The sequence below is a fragment of the Littorina saxatilis genome, unplaced genomic scaffold (assembly GCF_037325665.1).
Source record: "Littorina saxatilis isolate snail1 unplaced genomic scaffold, US_GU_Lsax_2.0 scaffold_1182, whole genome shotgun sequence".
In the NCBI taxonomy this organism is placed as follows: Eukaryota; Metazoa; Mollusca; class Gastropoda; order Littorinimorpha; family Littorinidae; genus Littorina; species Littorina saxatilis.
The window spans coordinates 25001-35000 of record NW_027129481.1 but is presented as its reverse complement, the minus strand read 5'-3'; positions in this window follow the sequence as shown (position 1 = coordinate 35000).

The following is a 10000-nucleotide window of genomic DNA, read 5'->3' as shown; positions in this document are numbered from 1 at the left end:
GCTATCTCGATCAAAAACACCGAAACAGGGGGTGGGGGGGGGCACAACGGGTGGTGGTCGCGCGAGAGAGATAAGACCTGATCGGTGCCGGACAACAGAAAATCGCTGGTACAAGACATCGGCGGTATAGTGTTTAATCATGTATCCTTCTTCGACGCCCACCTCCCCCACCCAACCCCTTCTCTATTGAAATTGCTATCCGTGGTCTATGGTTGTGAATTAAGGAAGTAGACAGGCTACTGTACCAAGCAAAGAATAAAAGTACGGTGAATGCTAATGAATCGGTTTCTTGTAAAATGCCTTGTTAACATATATGCAAACGTGTTGTTATCTGATAAAGAATATGATGAATACACATTGTTACGGTTGTATGTTGATCTTATCTTGTGTGTTTTGCCACCTTTCTATTTTACCCTTCCTATTGTCTGTAGTATTTTGCTCGCGTAGACCAATACTAAAGGCACTTCTTTCTTTTCAGGCTCAGATTTGTAAATGAAAGCCTTGTACATAAATTATAAAACGATCCAAATTTACGTTTATCTTATTCTCCATCATTTGCTGATTCCAAAAACATATAAATATGTTATATTTGGATTAAAAACAAGCTCTGAAAATTAAAAATATAAAAATTATTATCAAAATTAAATTGTCGAAATCAATTTAAAAACACTTTTATCTTATTCCTTGTCGATTCCTGATTCCAAAAACATATAGATATGATATGTTTGGATTAAAAACACGCTCAGAAAGTTAAAACGAAGAGAGGTACAGAAAAGCGTGCTATTGCATTGTCCCTTGTATAGAGATATAAGATTATTGTCCATTGATAATTTGACAAATGATTATAAGTATATCGAAATATTATTGAAAGGCATCCCGCAATATTCACGAAATGTCAACCAGACCATATTTATAACTGTACAGGATTATATTAGACAGACGGGCAGGTTCCGTAAATGAGCCTCTATACTTCACTCATTACATTTATTAGACACTGTCATGCGACATGCTGCCTGACAAATTTTTCCCCATAACCTCTCTCATGTTCTTTTGTTGTTTTCCGACTTATCAATTATGTCTCGATTTATGCGCAATGTAGTGACTTTTCCTCTGATCACAATACGCATTAACTTTGTGCGAGTGTCTTATGTGCACTTATTACAATTGAAAAAATCCCCTCAAATATTGGCGCTCCAAGTCTTCTTCTTCTTCTTCTTTTTCCCTTAAGCTAGCTACTAGCTAGCTGCCCTTTCCCCACCTCCAGTATCACCAACCCCTTCCCATTTTCTGCTTGTTTGTGTATCTGTTTTGTCTTTTGTTTTGTTTTTCGTTTCCTGAAAGGAGCTAATGTACTTATTCCGCCATCATGCTAACCTTTGTTTTGTAATTACTATGATTGCTTAAAATAAGCATTATATGCTTGAGTATGTAATCATCCATGCATTGTTCTTGTCATGATTAAAATTGAATAAAGTTTTGTTTAAACCAGAAAAGCGTGCTATCCTTCTCAGCGCGAGAGAGAGAGAGAGAGAGAGAGAGAGAGAGAGAGAGAGAGAGAGAGAGAGAGAGAGAGAGAGAGAGAGAGAGAGAGAGAGAGAGAGAGAGAAGAGAGAAGAGAGAAAGAGAGAGAGAGAGAGAGAGAGAGAGAGAGAGAGAGAGAGAGAGAGAGAGAGAGAGAGAGAGACGTATTAGCATTCCCTCGGCCTCCAGTCATCACACATGTGAAGGGGCGGGGCCAAATCTCTCCATCTATAAGCAGTAACCAATCATACTGCACTGTTCGCGGGCTACACACCTCCACAAGCCGACCCGGAGGCGCGTCACTGAGCCAATGAGCGGGCTGTAACCCCGTACTTTGCGTATCAGTGCGTGTCAATCGGGACGCAGCAAGTTTAAGAACAGCGCACCAGCCCGGTGTTACTCAGTATACCGCAATCCTCTGTTCGAACAAGTTCGTGTCCTCTGCATTTGAACTCAGTGAACTTGTGGGAATTCCGTTGGACATACTATTTTACCAGCAGCTCAGTTTCTTTGCTACGTTGGACTTGGATTGTGGTGCATTTCCGTCGACAGTAGCCATTGTTTGACATCGTGCGATCGAATCATCTCTGCAGTGTTCTACACGATCTACTCGACTTTGCAATGTGAGTACTCTTGTTCATGACTGTATTTTTGTGTGAAATGATGATAACATGTTCTTCTTCTTCTTCTTCTTTTTCTTCTTTTTCTTCTTCTTCTTCTTCTTCTTTTTCTTCTTCTTCTTCTTTTTCTTTTTCTTCTTTTTCTTCTTTTTCTTCTTCTTTTTGTTCTTTTTCTTCTTTTTCTTCTTTTTCTTCTTCTTTTTCTTCTTTTTCTTCTTCTTTTTCTTCTTTTTGTTCTTTTTCTTCTTCTTCTTTTTCTTTTTCTTTTTCTTTTTCTTCTTCTTTTTCTTCTTTTTCTTCTTTTTCTTCTTTTTCTTCTTTTTCTTTTTTTTCTTCTTTTTCTTCTTTTTCTTCTTCTTTTTCTTCTTCTTCTTCTTCTTTTTCTTCTTCTTCTTCTTTTTCTTTTTCTTCTTTTTCTTCTTTTTCTTCTTCTTTTTGTTCTTTTTCTTCTTTTTCTTCTTCTTCTTCTTTTTCTTCTTTTTCCGTGTGTGTGTGTGTGTTCACAACTGAACGTATAGTAGGTATAACCAACTGTTCTTTCAAATTCTTCATGCATTGATTTTTTTTTATCTGCACTCTAAAACAATTATTTTTGAAGCTGACATTCATTCAAATAAAGAGGAATTATGGGCACTGTGTATTTTGTTCGATTTTTAAAGAGAGAGGTAGTGCACCACGAAGACAGTGTTCGCTCAAAACAGGGGACACGCCTTTTTTTTTAGAAAAAAACACCATACACTTCGTGACAGAAAGTTGTAGAGAAAGTTTCACACAATGATTCGTGATCAGGAAAACTGTTTAGTGCACCAAATATCCTTCAATGTGTCTAGTTATCTCGATTGATAATGTTGAACATAGCTGGGAGTCGTTGAAACAGACTATAGTTTTTGAAATAGACCTTAGTGTATTTTTAGGTTGATGAACAAATCTGTATGATGCTAAATATGACTTTCCGGATTTAACGTATGAAAGAACCCATTGTTATTCAGCGAATTAAGACATTTTCCCAATTACAGTGGTTTCGTGGTTTGTAAAATCATTTGAACATTGTTGTAAACACAAATTCGTACATCTTTCGACGTTATGGTTTTACGAAAGCATTTGATCAAAAAATAGTTAGTGACTGAGAGCGCTAAAAATAGCTCCGAAGTAGCGAGGTTGGTGTGTTTCATCTGCATTTTTGAGTCTTTTGCACACTGGGGCGGGGATATAGCTCAGTTGGTAGGCGCGCTGGATTTGTATTCAGTTGGCCGCTGTCAGCGTGAGTTCGATCCCAGGTTCGGCGGAAATTTATTTCACAGAGTCAACTTTGTGTGCAGACTCTCTTCGGTGTTCGAACCTCCCCCCGTGTACACTACATTGGGTGTGCACGTTAAAGATCCCACGATTAACAAAAGGGTCTTTCCTGGCAAAATTGCTTAGGCACAGTTAATAATTGTCTACCTATACCCGTGTGACTTGGAATAATAGGCCGTGAAAGGTAAATATGCGCCGAAATGGCTGCAATCTACTGGCCGTATAAAATTTCATCTCACGCGGCATCACTGCAGAGCGCCTAGAACTGTACCCACGGAATATGCGCGATATAAGACTCATTGATTGATTGATTGATTGACTCTGGTGCCAATGTAAGTGATCAGGACGGTAAGAGTAACGAACGAACCACCAAGAAATCGTATTTTCAGCAGGGTGCACTCTATTTTTCAAGTCTTGATGATCCTGAATATATCATTTTGCACAAAACATACTCAATAAGAAAAGGGTACGAATTCTTCAAAATTGCGGTGCACCTCGGGGTCGATGTCTGCTCTTTAATCGTAGGTCAGTTTTAAACACCAAAAACAACGCAAAAGACACGTTCAAACTGTCTAACTCCACAAGGTAAAAGCGTGTTATTTTGTCTCCCTGTTTTGGGGACTTCCGATTTTCCGCGAGAGTTACCTTCTCTTAGCTTGGTTATGTCTACGTATAGCTTAGGTTTTCGTATCATATGTAAGAGTGCAATATGAGTGTGTGTGTGTGTGTGTGTGTGTGTGTGTGTGTGTGTGTGTGCAAGATGGCACGCGGACTCATATACATATATATATATATAAGAGTGCAACATGAGTTTGTGTTTGTGTTCACTACTTAACGTATAGCCTAGGTTCTCGTATCATAAGTACACGCATGTGTGTTTTTGCCAAGGCCCCTCATCTTTCAATTGGTTGTTTGTTGCGCTTGCTTTTTGAATATTCCACAAAATAGATGGGATAATACATAGTAGTAATTCCTACGTTTATTTGTTTGCTTGTGTGTACGCTGTTGTATGTTTGTGTGTACATTGTTTTATGTCCGTTAGTTTGCAAGTTGACATAGCTCGCTAAATGTATGAATATGTTAACACATTTCTATTTCCCCTAACTAATTTCGGTATTGTCATTCTTGTTTTCAGATGGGACGAAGAATTGATACTCGTACCAGACGAGCATTGTAAGTAAACATATTATCTTTCTACCTGTACTTGTTGTTGTTAATGTTATGTTATCCAACTGCCATTGCAACAGTGTATGCGTTCGTGAATCCCATTTATTACTTTAAATGGTCGTTGTTTGTGGTTTCATTTGTAGCATTAGGTGCGTACACATTCTTAGCGTGGGTGAATGTGGCTGTCGGGGTTTTGGTAAGCATTGTAGCAGAGCGTATGCTGACATATAATGGTGTTAGACCAAGGAAAAACACATTATGCATTGGTAGATGTTACCGTCCAGACACGATGAACCTACGTTTAAAGTGCCAGAAGATTGGTTTCAAATAACTCAAACTTACTCTAAATTGCACATATCGTATGCATTTAAAACGCTTGTTTGTTTGTTTGCTTAACGCCCAGCCGACCACGAAGGGCCATATCAGGGCGGTGCTGCTTTGACATATAACGTGCGCCACACACAAGACAGAAGTCGCAGCACAGGCTTCACTGATGTCTCACCCAGTCCTAGCACTAACCCCATAATGCCAGACGCCAGGCGGAGCAGCCACTAGATTGCCAATTTTAAAGTCTTAGGTATAACCCGGCCGGGGTTCGAACCCACGACCTCCCGATCACGGGGCGGACGCCTTACCACTAGGCCAACCATGCCGGTGATATTTAAAACGCTTACTTCCCTTTCTTAAATTGATGAACCCATTTTGGACCAAAGTGTTTACAACATAAAATCTCTTGCAAATGTTCTTAACGTATCTTCTATCTTTTTTGTCAGCATCGAAGCCCTGAGGCAACACAGAAGATACCGGATGCTGCAGGACAGAGTCAGCCGGCTGGTGGAGGCAGGCAGCATAGAGGAGCATCTCAACGACCTACTGAAGCCATCGACGCGTCGGAGAGACCGGCTCTTCCAGGTGAACGGCAGACGAGTCCCCTACAGCCTGACTCTGGCATACCACCTGGCGCAGCTCTTCCCCGACACCCAGGCCGAGGTCTACGTGAGGAACGAGAGCGGAGGGGATCCGGTTCTGGTGCAGCGTGCCTGGGTGGAGGCCCTGAACGAGCCTGTGCCTTCTTCCCCTGGCGAGGCTGACCATGCTATGGAAATGATCACCGCTCAGCCTGCCTACACCTGGCTTCGTCACCAAGCTCATGGTGCTGCTCGGCAAGGTCAACTTCCAGGTTTCACGCAGCAGGGTCAGGACTTCTCTGTACAAGGACAGGACAGTGTCCAGGCGCATCATCAGCTTGTCAACGCACAGGATGATCTTATCTCAACCCCTGCAGCTGGGCTTTTTTCACCCGCTTGGGAAAGTCAGGAGCCGTCTTCCTCTGCTTCTGACATCATGGAAGTCGTCAGCAACAACCAGCATGACGTCAGCAACACGAGTCTCAGCGACAACAGCAGCGACAGTGACATCACTACCCCCGTCAGCAGTCGTGAAGATGGTTTGGGAGGCTTGAGGAAAAGAAAGAGAGGTCCAGTGGTGTCTAGGGACGATTCTCGAGAAAGCAAAGCTAAGAGGAAGCTCAGCTTTTAAAGATTTCCCATACGATTTCAAACTGTTGCTGCATTCTTACGTTTCCCTTAGTGGGACCTAGCTTTTGAACTGTTTCACTATTAAAGATCAGTTTTGAACTCAATGACTATATATGATCCTGCATTATTTCAAAGTAGTTGGACCACTTATCTTTTGCCACTGTTTCGGCAGGAGCTCAGATTTTGATCTCTCTCACATTTTGGTGAGTCTAAACATTTCACTATATGCACTCCGATAAAACTCTTCCTCAGTTCCTGTGATTCAGCATTTTGAAGACGTTCGTTTCACTCAGCTCAGCTTTTGAACATTTTCACCGTCGAAGCTGGTTTTCGACTATTTGACTATGACTGCAGTTAATGCTGACTACCTTCGCTAACCAATTTGCAACATGTGTACCATTCGCCGTCGATGTCTTTCATTTTGATTCTTTGTGCTTGGCGCTTTTGAACTCTTGCACAGTGATTCCGCATTTACTGAATGAGTGCATTTCACTCTTTGAAGCTTTTTTCTCAGTGTTTGCTTAGTGTGCGTATCCATGTGTCTTTCTGACAGTCTGACTGGTCAGGTGTCGTAGATTGTACTGTGATAATGTATGATCTGTCTTTCTTACAACCAAAGTATTAGAAGGTAAAGTTTATGGTGGGCACTAACGCCGTGTTGCCGAAGTTACAATTATGCCAAATGATGTACCGGATGATATAATTAACTTTACTACTGTTGACTGCCAATATTCGGTGCGCGATTTTTGTCGGTTCACTTGAAACAAAAAGTTAAAATCTTACCCAAATAACAACTAATTCGTCTAAAATGTGGCTTGCACACACAAAACACACGTACACATTCAGACACACACACACACATACACAGGAATAAAACGGAAACAAATATTATACTATGAGTCTTTCACCCTGTATATAAATGCGTTGTCGATAAGTGATAATTCCGTGCTGTGAACGATGGCAATGATGTGCTGTCAAGAAGTGATTTATAAACTGTTATTGTAAATATGACGCTCAAAAAACTAGTATGACGTCTCTGTATTATTAATATGTGGTAACCGCCAATGGTCATTATCAAATTCCGCTGAATGCCTAAAATTCTCTTTTTTCTGTCGTTTCTGACGTGAGAATTGTGTTGTCTGCTCAAGAAAGGCTCCGTTTACGCTCTGCTTTGCGAAGGGGAGCAATCGAGTTGTTGTTCCTCAAATCTGTATTGCCTTTGTCTCTCCCTTGACAAAGGGGGTAACTGGATAGGTGTTCCCTGAATGTGTTTGCCTATCTCCCTTTGCTGCTGTACTTTTCTCTCGCTCTCTCTCTCTCTCCCTCTCCCTCTCTCCCTCTCTCTCTCTCTCTCTCTCTCTCTCTCTCTCTCTCTCTCTCTCTCTCTCTTTAGCTCTCTCTTCCTCCTACTATCTCTCTCTCTCGCGCGCTTTCTCTCTCTCTCGCTCTCTCTCTCGCTCGCTCGCTCTCTCTCTCTCTCTCTCTCTCTCTCTCTCTCTCTCTCTCTCTCTCTCTCTCTCTCTCTCTCTCTCTCTCTCTCTCTCTCTCTCTCTCTCTTGCATTGTACAGAACAAAGCACTCGGTGTCCAAGGATGACAGAACATTGTATTGCTAGATCGCGCCTAATTATAAATATTACGTTGTATTACAAGTGGTGCGCTTACATGTTCTGAACCAAACACCAAGGACTGCGATTTCGTATTTACTTGATGCTAGCGTGTAGGATGTCATTGGTTTGTTTTTCTGTGTGCCCCTGCCTGCTATTAATAAGAGTGAATTTTACTTGGCACTCAATGAGATTATCATCCCTGATAGCGCTCTAATGTGAAAGCAGCTGTATGTACTCTTGTAATATAAGACTTTACGAGCAAGCAATCTCAACCTGACTGAAAGAAAATGTGATGGGTTCATTGAACACTTTTGGCGGATTTGTATTATAGTTGTGTTATTGCACAGTATTGCCTCTAGTCACGATGGATTGTCAATGAATTTGTATAATACACTGAAATATATCACCATAATATTGAGTTCATGTGTGAGTGTGTGTGTCTCACTATGTTTGTCTCTGTCTCTATCTCTCTATCTAGCGCGCGCGTGTGTGTGTGTGTGTGTGTGTGTGTGTGTGTGTGTGTGTGTGTGTGTGTGTGTGTGTGCTATGATAAACAAAAAGTTAAACATTGCACAGCCATTTTTTAAAGAAACAGCTTCTTAAGGTGGCGGCAGTTCTACCTAAAAAATGACCAAACATCGGGGTTTTTTTCCTAATTAAATCATGTTGGGGTGTTTAGAGCGACAAATAACCACATTTGCACCTGCAGCAAATTGTTTTTGCTCCCATTTGCGGTGAATGAACACGAAAACACTACATCGCTATCAACCCCTTTGCCTGTAAAATAATTATTGCTCCCTCGACATTTTCAGTGGTTTTATAATAATATCTTCTGAACTATTCAAGATAGACTTTTAGTTTACATCATTGGCAGGATACGGAACCTCCCCCAAAGACTGTTGTCCAAATCAACTACCGAAATGGGCATGTACATAACATGAGGATAATTTCACTGACAGCTTGCATAATTTGGTTCAGAATCCTAATATATCCAACTACAAGGGTGACAGAGTACACAATACGTGCACAATATCTGCCAACATGAATTGTTACGTTTATTCATGTAACCCAGTTCAGTATTAAACCAATGGATTTCTATTCATACCGGCTGAACACATGGGGTTTTAGCTATCTCTCCTCAAAATTGTGTCAAAATCCACCAACATTTAGTCCATATAGCTTATCTTCGTAATGATGTTGGTACCCGTTGCTAGGTAGAACTGCCACCTTAATCATTCAGTTTTACAGAAGCACGTCGAAAAGAAGAGACACACAAGATGACAATTATGGAAAGCCGTTTGGCTCATAACCATTACACGTGTAATAAAACATAAATACACGCGTAATAAATGATTAATACACGTGTATTTATTTCTTATTGCACGTGTAATTTATCTTTTTATATTTAGTCAAGTTTTGACTAAATATTTTAACATCGAGGGGGAATCGAAACGAGGGTCGTGGTGTATGTGCGTGTGTCTGTCTGTCTGTGTGTCTGTGTGTGTGTGTGTGTGTCTGTGTGTGTGTGTGTGTGTGTGTGTGTGTGTGTGTGTGTGTGTAGAGCGATTCAGACTAAACTACTGGACCGATCTTTATGAAATTTGACATGAGAGTTCCTGGGTATGAAATCCCCGAACGTTTTTTTCATTTTTTTGATAAATGTCTTTGATGACGTCATATCCGGCTTTTCGTGAAAGTTGAGGCGGCACTGTCACGCCCTCATTTTTCAACCAAATTGGTTGAAATTTTGGTCAAGTAATCTTCGACAAAGCCCGGACTTCGGTATTGCATTTCAGCTTGGTGGCTTAAAAATTAATTAATGACTTTGGTCATTAATAATCTGAAAATTGTAAAAAAAAATAAAAATTTATGAAACGATCCAAATTTACGTTTATCTTATTCTCCATCATTTGCTGATTCCAAAAACATATAAATATGTTATATTCGGATTAAAAACAAGCTCTGAAAATTAAATATATAACAATTATTATCAAAATTAAATTGTCCAAATCAATTTAAAAACACTTTCATCTTATTCCTTGTCGGTTCCTGATTCCAAAAACATATAGATATGATATGTTTGGATTAAAAACACGCTCAGAAAGTTAAAACAAAGAGAGGTACAGAAAAGCGTGCTATCCTTCTTAGCGCAACTACTACCCCGCTCTTCTTGTCAATTTCACTGCCTTTGCCATGAGCGGTGGACTGACGATGCTACGAGTATACGGTCTTGCTGAAAAATAGCATTG